Source organism: Sapajus apella, unplaced genomic scaffold, assembly GCF_009761245.1.
Source record: "Sapajus apella isolate SASKATOON/1434 unplaced genomic scaffold, GSC_monkey_1.0 scaffold298, whole genome shotgun sequence".
Lineage (NCBI taxonomy): Eukaryota > Metazoa > Chordata > Mammalia > Primates > Cebidae > Sapajus > Sapajus apella.
In genome coordinates, this window is record NW_022437238.1 from 26,082 (window position 1) to 41,092 (window position 15,011).

The window sequence follows — 15,011 nt, forward strand, 5'->3', positions numbered from 1 at the left end:
ATTGCTGCCGTGTGGAAGTTCAATCCTCCCTTTTCCTTTCCTGAGAGCCTCCATCATCCCAGGATCACATTTCTCACTGCCTTCTCCCTGCCGTTTCACCGGGAGAAGTTGACCTCTTCCTGATGGGCGGCTGCACTACTGCCTGGGACTGCGCCCTTCCTTTGCCCTGCCCGCTGGAGTCTGTCATGGGCCTGGTCTGCAGGGATCCTACTACAAAGGCGAAACCCAGGAGTGTGTGCCAGGGCGCTGCCGGGACCCAGGCACAGGCATTAGTGTCCACAGGTGGAAACAGGTGAATCCTGAAGAAGCAGTGGGTCCTGGCCACTCTTGAGGTCTTCCCAAGGCAACTCTCATCTGTGGAATCGAATGTCTTCCATCCCGCATGGCTGAGGGCCAGGCTTCTCACTGGGCCTCTGCAGGAGGCTATGGGGGCTACAGCCTCTACTGTGGCATTTCTGTCCTGACCACCTTCTTAGAGGAAAGATGGAGCAGGCCCATCTGCTTCTGCCCTTTTTATAATAGCTGAAGTTAGCTGCCCTGACTACTCACCATCTAGTCTCAATTTAAAAAGATCCCCAAGGCCATAGGGCTCCTGCCTGGGGGCTTGTCACCACCCCCACCTTCTTCCTGAGTCACTCCTTCTGCAGCCCTGCCCTTAACCCGCCCCACAGCCCTCCCCAGATTTTTATCTCCCTGGCTTGGTACCAGTTTCTGCAAGTTGATGGCACCTCCCTCCCTCTCAACCACTTGATCAAACTCCAAGACACCTGCCCCGACACCAGCAATGATGCCAAGGGCCATTTGGCTCTCAGCATGACTATTTTTAGAGACCCCATGTCTGTCACTAAAAACTTTTTTCTGTGGGACACTGCCCCTCCCCCCTGTAATAGCTGCCCCTGCTGACTGCACCTCTCCTCCTCTGATACAAGGGAAAGGAGTCATGGTCAGCTGAGATCTTCTGCCCCCACTGCCCAGCGACCAACAGAGGCAAGAGGAAAGTCACTGACTACTACAAGACATTTACATCTTGCACAGCTAGAGGTCTTTTATTAAAAGTGCACTGTTGGTTTCTGCTCAGTTCTTTTTTGATTTGTGCTGTGGTTTTCTCTGGAAGCCTCTTTAGGGAAGAGAAGAACACACTGCTGCAGGCTGGGTGGAGCTGTCCCCCGGTGAAGCACAGGTGTACAGAAGCCCCTGCCCCAGCCCTGTGGCCTCAGGCCAGTCTCTCGCTCCCTAAAGGTGGTCCCCTCACAGTCCCAGGACAGTTTCATCACCGCCCCCTCCTAGGGCAACAGGTCTGAGGAGCTTGTCCTGGCTGTGTCCATGTCGGAGCAGTGGCCCAAGTCTAGGATTTCCAGTCGTTCTCATCCTCCTCTGCCTGTGGCGGCTGTGGTGGCGGCAGAGGAGGGACGGAGTCTGACACGCGGGCAAAGTCTCCTCCGGGTCCCTCACCAGCCCCAGGTCCTTTCCCAGAGATGCCTGGAAGGAAAAGGCTGATTGAGGGTGGTGGGTGGGAAACACTGGTTCCCCCAGCCCCCAGAGACTTAAACACAGGAAGAAAAAGGCAGGAGAGAATTACAATGTGCCATCCCAGGGCGGGCAGTGGCCCTGCCTCCTACCCTTGCACCTCATTACCAGCTTGTTGAAGAGATCCAACATCAGGTCCCCACCTTGGTTCGTGGCTCTCACTGCAATGGGAAAGCCACAGAATGAAGGGTTCAGTCACATGAAACCCCAGCTCCCTGTCCCCACCCTGACGACACTCCCCAGTCCTCCAAGGCCACTGTGTTTCCCAGATAGCTCAGAGCTTCAGTCTATCCCTGACCCGACACTGGACACTGATGAGAAAGTGCTTACATTTGAGGAACACTCTCCCAGCCACCCTTGGGGACAGGGCCAGGGTAGTCAGCACCGCTGCACAGGTGGGGAAACTGACCCAGAGAGGTGAGACAGCTTGCCTGGGGTCACTGAACAAGGCACAAGCAGCGCTGGGCACAAGCTCAAATCATAGTGCCCAGGGCACTGCTGCACTATGCACAGGCATCACAACACACCGGTGTCTGCGTTCACAGCAGGCACTATGGGCAGCCTCGGGAGGCCTCAGGTCCAGTCTCTAAAAATATCCTCAGGAGGCTGTGGTGCCTGACCTTTGCCTTGGCCCAGTCTCAGCAGTTGAGAAAGATTCTCCTTGCCACAGTTGGAGCTGGGTGAGCTTAGAGAGGAAAGCTCCACTAAGGCTCCCAAACCGGGAAGGAGCCATGGCCCAGGCAGGAGGGCTGAGGACCTTGGGTGATGGCCCGGGGCTTCCAGCAAATGCCCTAGGGGAACCAGGGGCAGGCTGGCAGGAGCAGGGGGTGGGCAGAAAGCACCCTGTGGACTCTGTCAGACAAGAGGCAGCATTTTTGTCTGAGGCCCTCCAACCACAGACTCCAGGGCCCGCTCACCTTGCTCCTGTTCCTTCTGCTTCTTCTCCAGCTTTCGCTCCTTCACGCTGTGCAGCTTGGCCTTGCCAATGCCCCCAGCTTGGTGGATGGACTCTAGCAGAGTGGGCTGGCCCTCAGAGGGGTTGACCACTTCCCTGAGAGCTCCCTCAATGGAGGTGGGAGGTGGGGAACAGGATAAGGAGGAAAGGCTGCTCAGGCAGGGCTGGGGAAGCTTATCATGTCCAAGACCCTGCTAGGAGGGAGGGCACCTCCCCTCGAACGAGGAGGTTCGTGTTGGGGATGCTGAGCCTTTGAAGACTCTGTGGGGCCTGGACACACAGGACCTGGGTACTGACTTCTGCAACACGAGAGTGCAGGCAATGTGGGTGCAGACACTCCCTGACCCTCTCCAGCCCCCACCCTGCACAGCTGTACCCCCAAGCTAGCCATGCACTGACAGTCTCAGCTGCACACATGAGCCAGTAGAGGGATTTTGTGCCACTTCTGGATCCTAGAGACAGATGGGAGATGTAACAGTAAAGCTGAAATGCTGTAATTTCAGGGACACTGAATCATTTTTTGCTGTAGTTTGTTATTAGACCTTCTTTCCACAGTTTATTAGGCCTCTTCTTTCCATCGGCTTAACTCGGAATGGGGAGCCCAGAGACTCACTTGTTCAGGCCCTCTCTGCCCAAGAAGTTAGAATTCCAGAGCTCCACAGTTTGAAAACCACTATTTTATGAACCAAGTAGAACAAGACATTTGAAATGGGAACTATTAAGAAAATCAAGTATTTCTGGCCACTGAAACCCACAGACAATCCACCTGAGTGCACCGAGCACACCAGAAATGAGCAGAGGTGTCCTCAAAGAGCTGCTCCCACCTGAAGGAGACACACCGTCGCTGCTGCCGTCCTGCCTGGTGCCTGGGCCTACAGGGGCCACGGCTGAGGGTGGGAGTGGGGGGTGCACTGGCCAACACCTCAGGAGCTGGGGGTGGTGGTGGGGGTGCTGTGAACACCCCATTTCTAGGTATGAAAGAGAAAGTGTGGGATGTCTAGGGAAGTAGGTGTCTGAGCAAGGAGGTCCCTGGCTCAGCTCCCATCCCAGTGCCCAGCTCATCTGGATTGAGAGGCTTGGCTACCTCAGTGTGGAAGGTGGACAGTTCTGGAATGGTGCTAGGGGCAGAGGAGGCAATGCTGGGGCCCAGGTCAGCACTGTATATGAGGTTGTTGGCAATGCCGGGCAGGTCGGACAGATAGGATAGCACATCAATCTCAGGTACTTGGCCCAGGTCTGGCACCTAGTAGTAGTTCTCTGGAACCTGGAGGATTAGGTAGGGACATGTGAGAGGTGACAGGGCCCTGCAGGGGCATCCTGCAAGGCCTTGTGTGCACCCCCCATGGGTGGAATAAAGAGCTCAACAGCCTTGCCGGGAGAGGAGCCCTGGCAGGGCCCCCACCCACTCCATCTGTCCCCACCCCAGCCCTGTTCCTCCCACCTGCTGCTCCAGCTGCTCTCTCTTGCTGATGGAGAAGGGGGCATCAAACAGCTTCTCCTCCGTCTCCACCCCCAGCATCACATGCGTCTTTGTTACAGCCAGGGAGTCCAGGAAGACATACTTCTTGTACCTACAGGGGCGATGTGGGGGTCAGGGAAGCTGACACCTGCTGTCCTGAGCCCATATTCCTACCTCTCCCACACCATCAGAGGCACAGTGTGCATGGTGGGGCCCCAGGCCTCCCAAGCCAAGCCACCCCAATTACCCCATGGCTCCCAGCCTTGATGTTATACCTGTGTCTAATGCCCTTGGTCCCCACTAAGCCAGGCCGGGCCTCCTGCCCACACCCCGCGGCCCTGCCTTCTGGTCATGCAAGATCTTGGTGGTGTTGAAGAGCAGCAAGGAGCTGACAGAGCTGATGTTTCTGGGAAGACCCCAAGCCTCTCCTCTGCGTCATCCTCGGGCTCCAGCTTGGCACTCACGCACACAGGAAAGTACTTCAGCTTCTCCTGGGAGGGCCAGAGGGACCAATGGGTAGTGAGTATTTAGGGCTGGGCCAAATCAGCTGCCACCCCTTCCCAGTCAGCCTCCTCTGCAGGACAGAACCCTATGGTAGTCCCGGCTCATCCCCAGCAACCAGGCCTCCAGGTGTGTGACAGGCCGTGCGATGTGCATGGCCAGCAGACCTGCAGGGCCTGCCATGCTTGCTCTGGATCCTGTGGCGGGGTCATCTCTGCAGGCCAGGGTCCTGGACACCTGTGAAGATGGAGCCATATTCCTTCAGACGCTCTGGAACAGGCTACTTGGCACTGGAGAACACCTGTGGACACAGGGACAAGTCTGAGGGGCCCCAAGAAGCTCAGATGGCTGGGCTTGCTTGGCAGGAGAGGGTGGAGTTGGGAGCCTGGGTGGGAGGAAAGCCCAAGGTACGGGTGGGCAGCAGGGCAGAGACTGGGCAGCCTCAGAGGCATGGAGTAATGAGGGACAGCTCAGTAGCCTCAGGACACAGGGGTATGGGGGCTACCTTGATGGCCTTCTTGCTGCCCTTGATCTCAATGTTGGCCTGGGCCAAGGAGACCTTCTCCTCGAAGGCCTGCACTTGGCTCTGGCTCTGCTCTACCCACTGGGAGATCCTGCCATGGAGAAGATCACAGAAGCTGGGACTGCTCCCTGCCCCCTGCACACCTCCTGCTCCTAACAGTAGACCTGCAGACCAGCCCTCAGGTAAAGTCTCTTAAGTCAGGGTCACCTGCTTGCCAGGGTCGAACTTGGTGCCATCCAGGTGGCCTCTACAAGGATAATCTGACCTGCAGGATCGAGGAGTTGACAGTACTGAGTTCCCTGCACTCTCGGTAGGGACAGGCAGCCACCTGGCCCTATGCTGGCACTTGCACGTGCTATCTGAAGGACAGTCTCCAGGGCACACAGAGGATGGTATTTACACATGCACACATGGCTGTTGATGGGGCGAGGCAGTTCACAACCCCTCACAATCACGTGCAGTAGACAAAGTGACCTCTGCAGAGGGGGAATCGAGACCGGAGGCTGAGAATGGTAAGGCTGGAACTGAGTGTTGTCACCTAGACTCAGAGGAAGAACTGCCCCTGCACATAATGAATAGCTCACTGAGCAAGCCCTGCATCCTGACCATGGCCCACAGGCTCTGTATAGTCTAGCTCCTCACCTGTTTCCATCTCTCCTGGTGTGGACTGGGTCCAGTGGCGCAAGCTGCCCTGCTGTTCCCCAGATGTGACAAGTGCATTCTTGTGCACTTGCATCTCAGGGAATGCCATTTCCCCAGACAACCCTGTGGCTGGCTCCTGGTGTGCAAGGCCCAAGTGCCTGATGCTTTAAGGCACATAATGCCACTCATGCTTTTCCACATTGTTTGGCCACAGCAAGGCCAGTCTCACTGCAAAATTAATTCTGATGTGCGTGTGACATACCATCCTCCTCCCAGTCACCTATGTAGCTCCCCTGCCCCCAAGAACCCAGCTCTTGCCCACAAGGGCCACACTCCACATTCAGAGAAGCCTCGGCATTCACCTGGCATGAGTGAGCCCATGTGAGGCACAGGGATGAGAAGGCAGAGGCACAGCTGGGTTCATGAGGAAAGGGAGGGGAGAGGACGTGGGGTGGGGAAAGGGCCGCAGACTTGGGTGAGGGAACCCCGGGATTTCTCTATAGGTTGGAATGAATGACCTGGAATCAGACCCAACAAGCCGAAGCCACTCCCACCAACTTTAGAAGGCCTTGGCACCAGAGAGCCAATTTCACAATCCAGGGTCCCCATCCCCTAATGAGTCTGCCCTGATTACTCCAGGGGGCTCAGGCATGGCAGGGCTGGGAGTACCAACAGGCACCCAAGCAGCTTAAGTGTTCCATGACAGACCAATATGAAGGTGGCCACCATTCAGAAAGAAAAGAGAAGAGCATTGTCTCCTCCCAGTGAGGAAGCAGGGCCACCACCCAGCTCAATCTTTTCTGGCTGGGGAGAGGACTTCATCTGCTGTGAGGAGTCCTCCAGCACAAGCTGTTTCACTTCACCCCAGTTCACAAGGCAGCCTTATTCTGTCCCTGGGTACTGATACAATCTTCAGTAGTTGCATAAGCTCTGTACTCGAGGTCCACAGGGGCAGTGGGAGGAAACTGAGACTGGGAAGGGCCAAAGGCTCCTCTGTTCTGGTGCTGCCATATAGGAGAGAAGGGGTGATCACTCAAAGCTGCAAACACCAAGCTCAACAATGAGCCCTGGCAAGTTTCTGGAATGGATTATTAAACAGAGAGTCTGTAAGCACTTAGAAAAGGCAGAGGTGAGTCCCAGGCACCAGGATTGCTCAAAACACACACCATTTCTCTTTGTAACAGGGCTATTAGCCTGCTGTGCCCAGGGAAAACTTGCAGCACAGTGCATCTTGAGTCAGCACGGATTTTGATGGCTTCTAACAAAATCCTGTGGACAAGATGGAGCTATGGGGGTTGGAGGAGAGAACATACCGGAAAAATCAGAGCCAAATGAACCACAGCCCCAAAGGGCACTGGTGAGCAATAGTCTGATTCCAGCCTTGCATGGAGAAGTCTGGCAGGGCCCTTCCAGTTCATTCAACACCTGGATAGAAAACTGGGGCTAGCACAGAGGGGTAAAATGGTCTGCATGATGGAATCAAGACTCAGATAATTTTTAAAGGCCAGAGGGTGGACTGCAATCACCAGATAACATTTATAAGGAACAAATGTGAAGCCCAACATTTAGGGTTTAAGAATCAAGTGCACAAATATAGAAGGTGGAGGGAACTTGGTTTAGACACAGTTCAGGTGAAGAAAGACCTGGAAGCTTCTGTTAACTATAAGCTCAGTAGAAGCTAAAAGTGTCTTAATCAGCATAAAAAGACAATGAGCTCTTAGGGCACACAGTTCCCTGTCCCTCTTCTGTCCTTCATCCTTCTTCCACTCAGTAGGGACCACGCACTCTCTTGGAGGCACCACAGAAAACAGGGCCCTGGACTCATGAACGAGTCCATGCCAGGCACCAGTCTCAGCCACAGTCACATCCCTTTAAACTGGATCACAGTCAGAGGACTCTGACCTCCCGTACAGACTGCCCTCTGTCTCATTCACTGCTATGTCTCTAGCACCTGGGGTGGGGCCTGATGTATAACAGCCGCTGGCTGGACAGAAAGTGACAAATGAGCAAACATCTCAAGGAGGGTGATGAGGATGGTGATGAGTGAGAAACTGCCGACATATGAAGATAACTGAAGGATGTTCTGACAGAAGATCAGATGACCTTGAGAATATGATCATTCCCTTCAAATATCAAAAATATTAAAAGGGCTGTCGGGTGAAGTGAGTAAACTTCTATCAGGAATAGTGGGCAGAGTTTCAAGGAAACAGAGCTCTGTGCTGTTTAAAAAAAATGACAACAACTTTCTAATAAACAACTGCATCACTTTGCAGAGCAATTAGGCTCCAGCTCACAAGCACCATCCAGGGTGCTCCAAGGGTGAATCCTCCCTGAGGTGGAGGCAGAAGACATGATCCTGGGGCTCTTTCCTTAATCAGGAGCCTATGAGACTAAGGAATGGCATGCTTGCTGACAAAGCTTCCGGACTCTCTATTTTCTCATGGTCAGAGGCCATGGTGCCAAGGACAAATGCAGATTCAGGGTCAGAAAGCTTGCAGCATGTCTGCTATCTCTGTGGACTGGCAGGATCGTCTGGGAGGCTGTGGTGGGAAGGCCTATAGGCCTCACTGGGGCCAGGGCATTGATGAACAATGCCCACCATGAGGGTGAGGGAATGGTGCCATGAGAGCCATTTGTTTGCCATTCCTGGTATAGACACCCTTGGCTTGGTGGCCTATTTCAAGGTAGATCAGTTTACAAGCTCAGTGCTGAAGCCATCCCCTCTGGCACACTCACCCAGCACGAGAGAGGAAGCTGCTCTGTGGGCATCAGGGACAGAACTAGCTCACCCACGTGCTCTGCACGTGGTCTCACTAAGGGTCTGTCTTCCTCTATCTCTCCTGGAGAGGACCATCTCCAAGCAACCCTCGATTCCTGTTTCCTGACTCCACCCCTTACTGTTCAGTATCTTGAGAACATTCCATTTGTAAAGCACAGTGCTGGGGGCCGTGGGAGCCAAAGATGAGTCAGACAACACACATCCACTCCCAAAGAGACTCTGGCCTCCCGGGTAAGTAAGAGATGAGCATCAATAACCACAGCAACCCACGGGCCTGGGTTTCATGTCTATTTAGCAGCAGAATGGCCCTGGGGAGGCCACTCACTGGTCTTTGCTTCAGCTTCTTCCACTGAAAAATAGGAATGGTCCCTTTTGCATCATGTGATTCCTGTGAAGGTGACAAGGAACTGATGATCACCCATCACCATCAGCACACTAGTCCTTAGAGGCTGTGGGGAGGAGGAAGCAGGAAGTACCCACTCCCAATTCACTGCTTCTCCTCCCCTGCCCGTCATGACCCCAGGGAAACAGACCCTGAACCTGTGCTCTTGCCTTTACCTTCACCTTCTCCACTCCGGGATAATTAAGAATGACTTGCTAATTATGCCACGATCTAGTGCAATGTGTAACCTTGGGGGCCACCAGGTGCTGATCAGTAGAAAGAACAGGGGAGAAGGATGAAGTCAGGTCAACGGGAAAGGGGGAATGAGAAAGAGGAGAAGAAAAGAAGAGGTGAGGAAAAGGAAAAAGAAAGAGATGGAGGAAAGGACCAAGAGCTTTGCAGAGAAAATCACCCTTCCCAGGGGGAAGGTGCTGGGCAGTGGCACGGCCTCTTGGGTGAAGAGGTTGGGCAGGGACTGATTGACAATGGCAAATGACAGCATCCAAACTTCCACACACACAGTCTGTTCCTTCCTCTTCCCTGTGCCATCCAACTCCCTCCTGCCTTGTCATCTACATCATGGGAAGCAGGTGACATATCTGGCCCGAAGTTTTTGGGGCCTGGCTTCTCCCAGGTGAAGAGGGGACAGATGGAGGTGCAGAAAGAAGGAGCAGGAAGGGGCACAGCTAAAGAGCCTGGGAGGTGCTTGTCATTCCCTTCAGTCTCTGCACACTCCCAGCTGCTGCAGAGCAGGAGGAGAGAGCACAGCCTGGAATGCTAATTTGCCAGGCATTCACCTGTCTGCACCACTGGGCACCGGCACCAGTGAGGCCAGGGACTGGGCTATGCTGGGGCCTAAGATGGGGTGGGAGGGAAAGAGAGGGCTCTCTTCTGCCCACCTGTTTCATCTGTGCAGAAGGTTTATAAGCAGGAGGAGCATGTGTAAGGGGAGAGGTTCAAAGCTCATCACATCCTCACCAAGAAAGCCCATGAAAAATAAAAAGTCCACGTTTGTCCAGTGCCACAGAAAAAGGGCAGGTGGAGGAGGAGAGGTGTCGGTGCTCCCCACTCCACTCCCACTCATCACTGACTCCTCCCTTTCCTTCATCATTGTTCCCTATCTGCCACCATTTCCTGTCATCTGTTTCCTCTGAATGTCTCACCCGGCCCTTCCTGTTTGCAGGTCCCCTGTCTTCAGTCTCATCCCTGCCACATCCTGACTACAGCAACAGCTTCTGGGTGTCCCTGGCATCCACTCTCTCTTCATGTCCCTTCTGTGACAGGTGCCTGATGAACCTTCCTCAACTCTTCTGTCTCACCCCTGCCCTGCTTGAAACACAATCACTGCTCCCTAACGCTCCTAAATCAACCTAAGTCCTCTCCTGAGTACTCCATGGATCGTAACTCATTCATCCCAACTTTTCACTTATTACTTTACCCCACACACTGCCAGGGAGCCTCCCATGGCCCGATAGGGACATGGAGGAACCAAGGCAAAGCTCCTTGGCACCATTCAGAGGCCTGGCCCACAGGCTTGTGGGAAATCAGCCTCTCATGCCCTGTGAGCTGAATGCAAGGGAGAGGTAGCACTGACTGCTCCCCATGCAGAACCACTACCCTCCTCCAGCCCCTGTGCAGACTGGCCTTCCCGGCAGACCATCATACACCACGTTCCAAGCCACACAGGCTTCTCTCCAAGCCTGTGGCCCCATTTCTAGACCCCATCAGGGAGGCCTGCACGCCCACCTCCCTACCCTGCCCTCCTCCTCCAGGAGCCTGTCCTATGTGGAGTAGGCACGTGGCTTTCCTCTCCAGCACATATTTTCCCTTTACTCAAGCAATGGCCCCGTGTCCTTTGGGGAATCCATCTCTCCTGCAGGCTTACACCCTGAGCTTCAGGTAGGTGGTCTGAAGAGCTCCTTGGTCTAAGCCAAGTGGCATGTCATAGTCCCCTGGCCCCAGTAATGGATTCTGGGACAGACACAAGGACCAATCCAGGCGAGTGTGGCCTCTAGAGCAAATGGGGGACATAAGAGAGCATTCTTTCCCGTTGAAACTGACCCTGCCATGTCACCTTGCCACCACAAGAGCATGGCCTGAGAATGCAGCCAGACCCAAAAAAGCAAACTGACAAGGAAGGAAAGCAAAGCCAGGCCCTGATGATGTCATTTTAGCCCTATCTCCAAAGGTCACTCTACTGATTGGTTACCTTTTGCTTAGCTTAGTTTGGGGAGTTCTGACAGGTGTGCCACCAATTCTTACCGATTTCTCTCCCTTCTAGACACTGAGAAGCCCACATGGTCCATGCTACACAATTAACAATTAATCTCACCCTACATGTTCCCATTCCAGCCCCTAAGCTCTTTGAGGACACAGCGTCAGCCACATAATTAGTGTCTCTTAAAGATCCAGCATGAATGCAGAGCACATGGTGGAGAGATCGATGCAGTGACCTGGAACCTCGCATGAGGTAGCCAGGACTCAGGCCCAGTGCTCCTGAGAAGCATCTTCCCCTTCCTGGGATGCACCAGCAACTTGAGGATCCCGCACTCAATGAATGCAGCACTCCACTCCCCAGAAGATGCCTTCCTGCCCACTCCTCATCCCATCACAGGGCAGGGGACATGCAACTGTCTACAAGGTGCCAAGTACCAGGACAGGAAAGGAAAGACACCAAAAATCCAAGGCTTCCCTCAGAGAAGGGCAACCATGCAATCCCCATCTTGGTGAGGAAACTCAGTTTCTGAGGGAATGGTTTTGGCCTCCATTCTAAGCACTGAACATGGGGTAGCCATAATCTGAAGGTGATGGCTCTTAAAGACCTGCATCCTCTTGCCTAGGCATCCCTTGGGCACATTTATCACAACGATAAGCACAAAAGGTACATCCAACAATTTCAGTAACTGCTGATGACAAGTTCATGAATGGCAACCGAGTCCAGTGAATGGGTCAAGATTATCAACAGGGAAGAGCTAACATTTATTTCCTGAATTCCTCCTAGGTGCCAGGCACTGTTCCCTTTCTTTCCATGTTTTCATTCATTTAGTCTTTAAAATAATTCTACCAGGAAGCTACCATTATTACCATAACTTCACAGATGAGAACATTAAGGCTTACAGGGGTTGAGTTGCCCAAGGTTACAGAGGAAGCAAACAGGAAAGCTGGATCTGAGCCAAGGCATTAGCTCCAAGACGATCCCCTCAGCCACTTCAGTGCATGACCCCTTGGTTACAAGGACATTCTTGACAAGCTGGGGGCAAGTTGGGGTGAGTCAGAGGGGTGAGGTCATTCAGGAAGAGGTAGGCTTCTAGTTGGTGACAGAAGTGGAGGCTGCACAGTGAAGGATCAGAGGATCCAGGTCTGGCAACAACCAGGGAAGGGCAGGGCAGGGGTGACTTGGACCATGAGAGGGACCTGAGTCAGGCGGTCGCATACTTCCTGCTGGGGTCCACCATGTGAGACACTGTGTGTGATCCCAGGAAGGAGACCAAGCCTCATTTCAGGTATTTCATGGCCAAAGACAGGACCTGTGCATCCAACAACTGCTGGTACCTTTGCCAGGAAACAGCAAACACCACTCACTCACTCATATTAGATAAACACTGAGTCAAAAGTCACCAGAGCCCAAGGACTGTGCGAGGTCAGCACTGCTGATACCTCAGCCCTCCAACTCGGCTCCCGCAATGGCCGCTTCATGCTCCAACCACGCTGGCTTTCTTTTAGGTCCTTTACCTCTGGGCTGCAGTTCATGTGCTTCCTTATTTCTGGAATTTTCTTCCTGACCTACCCAACTGAACCCTCAGACTTTACCACAAATGTCATTTCCTCACATACCCCTTCCCTGACCCGAGATCAAGCCAGGTCTACCTGACCCAAGACCAAGCCAGGACAAGCCTCGCAGCACCCTATCTCCCCTCCACAGAGGCTGTAATAACCCACAGGACCTGGGGCCACGATCTGTGGCTTTGAATCCTGGCTCTGTCACTTGCCCAGGTCTCTCAGCCTTTCTGTGCCTCAGTTTCCTCATCTATAAAATGGAGATGACAGCAGTAACTGCTCATAAAGTGTGGCAAGGACTAAATGAGTTAATGTACTCAAATCAATGGTGGTGCATGGTTAATGCTATATAAATAACAGTGATTACCAAATATTATCAACAGGCCTTGTCACAACTGTTATTAAAGAACTAATCATGCATTGGTTATCAGGTCTTTCTCTCCTGCCAGCATGTGCACTGCAGTTGGACAGGGATGCTGCCTTATCCATGGCTGGATCTATAGAGATTCTTACAATGCCTTGCACACAAACACTACTGGGTACGTATTTGCTGGCTACAGGAAAAAGTGAAGAAATATACCCCCCAAATGGGAGAAAGAGAATGAGTTAGGAAAGCAGAGCCACCACAGGAAACCAGGAGGCTAAGTGGGGTGGAAGTGAGTGAGCTCTCAGACTCTCAGGAGCAAAACCTTCCAAGATGGGCTCTTACCTCAGCCCCTCCCATACAAGGAAGCCAGATGGGTCCCTCAGGACCAGGATTTCCCCTAAGGGGCTGCTCCCAGAGGGTATGTTGCTGGGACTGCCCAGGATGGGGATGGTCGTCCGATCAGGAGGAGGTGAGTGGCAGCACCCACCTGCTGAAGATGTCTCCAGAGACCTTCTGCAGGTACTGCAGGGCATCCACCATCTGCTGGATGGCCTCCTCTCGCCACAGGTCTGGCTGGATGACGGGCACGGCATACATCTGATTTGCCAGGGAGTGCTGGGTCTTCACAGGAGTCATGGTGCCCGTGGGTGGGAGCTGGAGCATCAGAGGTGCCCACACTCACCTGCACCCACTCACTCTAATCCAGCCATGAATACAAGGCTAAGGAGTGACAAGAGTACACAATTCTCCTCAAAAAGGAAGGAGAGACAACACAGCCCTCATCCCAACTATGCACATAGCTTCAGCCTGCACAAATATGGGAGAAGGGGACAGAGCATTTGGTGGGAGGCCAGGAGCACACAGATAGGAGCCTGCTGATGCCTGCTCAGTGAATGAGGGAGGGGGAGGGCAGAATCAGGGACTGGGGAATTGGTAGGGCCAACAAAGGAGTTAAGAGAAGGGGCAACATTTCTGACCCTTTACAAGGTGCTTGGTAGCTGCCAGGCACCCATTCCATACACTGTCTCAGTTCAGCTCCCGACCTCGGATAAACAAGAAAGAAACCTTAGTTGCAGAGAAAAAAAGAGGCTGAAAACCAAGGGATGGAAATGGGATAGTTCGGGAGATTGCCTGATCAACTGCCAAATGGCACCCAGTTCTGGAAAAGCACAAAAACGTGCACACATGGGTTCTTCCTACTTTAACCCCTGAGAATTTGAGGTCTAGTCCTGAAATAGACTGGGCAGTGGCTAGTGACCCTAGGTATAGGGGTGTCCAGCCCTGCTCACCTAGATAAGATCTTAGGGGGCCTTAGAGGAAGGAGGTGCATGTGGGGGTGGAGGACAGGAAGGAAAAGCACTCCTGGAATTGCAAAGTGAGGGCAGAGTCTATTTATGTTGGGTTTAATTAACTCTCTCTCTGGTGCCACCAAAGCAGCAATCACACTGCAGATGGCACTGATTTCACTGGCAAGAGATGCACCAGGCAGAATATTAAGGGACCAGGCCCCTATAAATAGGCTTAATCACAACCCCTCACTGGAAAACTGTAAGGAAGACATTAATCAGCCCTGGCGCTGTGCCCTAGACCTGCTCTCCTAAGCACTACAGTGGGGCCTTGGTTGCAACACAAGTGGGTGGGGCTGGTGAGTGTGGCATGAAGGGTCTAGGTTTCATTTGAGTTTAAAAGGCTGTGACACTGGGTAAGTTGCCTTCTCTGAATCTGATCCTTTCTATTTCCCATTCTCCAGACTGAGAACCAGCACTGCTGAGATGTGGTTATTCCCAATAATAATTTGTATATTTTACATAACACACTGCATGAACATCTTCAACCAGCTGAAACCTACTCCTTTGCTCCGCCTGCTGGCTTACCCAGCCCTTCCTTCTACCCTCCTCAGGCCAGCACTTTTCATGATATGAGGCAATCATCCTGCTTCTCAGCCTTTTCTCTAGCAGTGAGCTCCTCCTTTGCATACAGGCTTTCCAAGTCTGTACTTGGCTTGAATACTCATCAGGGCCCAGGAGTTACTCCTCACCTCCCACTTCTTTTTCCTCCAATCATATAACAAAAGCATGGCTAGCTGATGCCCAGCCATC

At 53.1% G+C, this 15,011-nt stretch overlaps 1 pseudogene across 1 annotated transcript; it reads right to left on the reverse strand.

Annotated features, from left to right (window-relative positions):
* Positions 1–1,028: 1,028 nt before the first annotated feature.
* Positions 1,029–13,548, reverse strand: LOC116545599 (annotated as a pseudogene). Its single transcript, XR_004266370.1, has 10 exons — positions 13,400–13,548; positions 4,948–5,056; positions 4,602–4,743; positions 4,297–4,440; positions 3,924–4,053; positions 3,541–3,746; positions 3,307–3,450; positions 2,445–2,594; positions 1,620–1,688; positions 1,029–1,479 (listed from the first exon to the last, which is right to left on the reverse strand). The product of XR_004266370.1 is annotated as a WAS protein family homolog 2-like (transcript).
* Positions 13,549–15,011: the final 1,463 nt, after the last annotated feature.